Raw genomic sequence first — 926 nt, 5'->3', positions numbered from 1 at the left:
ATGAAGTCAGAAAGGGTGGAAAATTGCTGACGTGGCTTTGAATGGTGCATTTTGAACACAAAGCGTCTGGAGTTCAAATAAGTTCAAAATAATGAAATCCCTTTGTAACACATGAGTTTTCGTCCGAAACCCTGATACTTCGAAAGAGATTGTCCGTTTTGTACATGAAGTGCATCCAGTTTTGCCGTAACCCTCTCAACTTTTTAGCACATGCTATGTGGGTGAAATGATGACACCATGCCAACTTTCAACCTTTTCAGAGATCATTTGTAGTGCTTTTCAACTTCATGGTCATTTAGCTCAAAAATATGAGTGAATGCCCGAAAAAGACCAAATGAAGTCACAAAGGGTTGAAAATTACTGATCTGGCTTTGAATGGTGCATTTTGAACACACAAAGAGTGTGGAGTTCAAATAAGTTCAAAGTAATGAAATTCCTTTGTAACAGATGAGTTTTCGTCCGAAATCCGGATACTTCGAAAGAGATTGTCCGTTTTCTACACGAAGTGCATACAGTTTTTGCCGTAACCCTCTCAAACTTTTAGCACATGCTATGTGGGTGAAATGATGAAACAAGGCCAACTTTCAACCTTTTCAAAGATCGTTTGTAGGGCTTTTCAATTTCATGGTCATTTAGCTCAAAAATATGAGTGAATGCCTGAAAAAGAACAAATGATGTCAGAAAGGGTTGAAAATTGCTGATGTGGCTATGAATGGTGCATTTTGAACACACAAAGAGTCTGGAGTTCAAATAAGTTCAAAAAATGAAATCCCTTTGTAACAGATGAGTTTTCGTCCGAAACCCTGATACTTCAAAAGAGATTCTCCGTTTTGTACACGAAGTGCATCTAGTTTTTGCCGTAACCCTCTCAACTTTTTAGCACATGCTATGTGGGTGAAATGATGATACCATGCCAACTTTCATCC

This window comes from Triticum aestivum, chromosome 4D (genome assembly GCF_018294505.1).
Source record: "Triticum aestivum cultivar Chinese Spring chromosome 4D, IWGSC CS RefSeq v2.1, whole genome shotgun sequence".
Taxonomy (NCBI): domain Eukaryota; kingdom Viridiplantae; phylum Streptophyta; class Magnoliopsida; order Poales; family Poaceae; genus Triticum; species Triticum aestivum.
The sequence above is the reverse complement of the archived record's forward strand: the minus strand, read 5'-3'. Positions refer to the sequence as shown.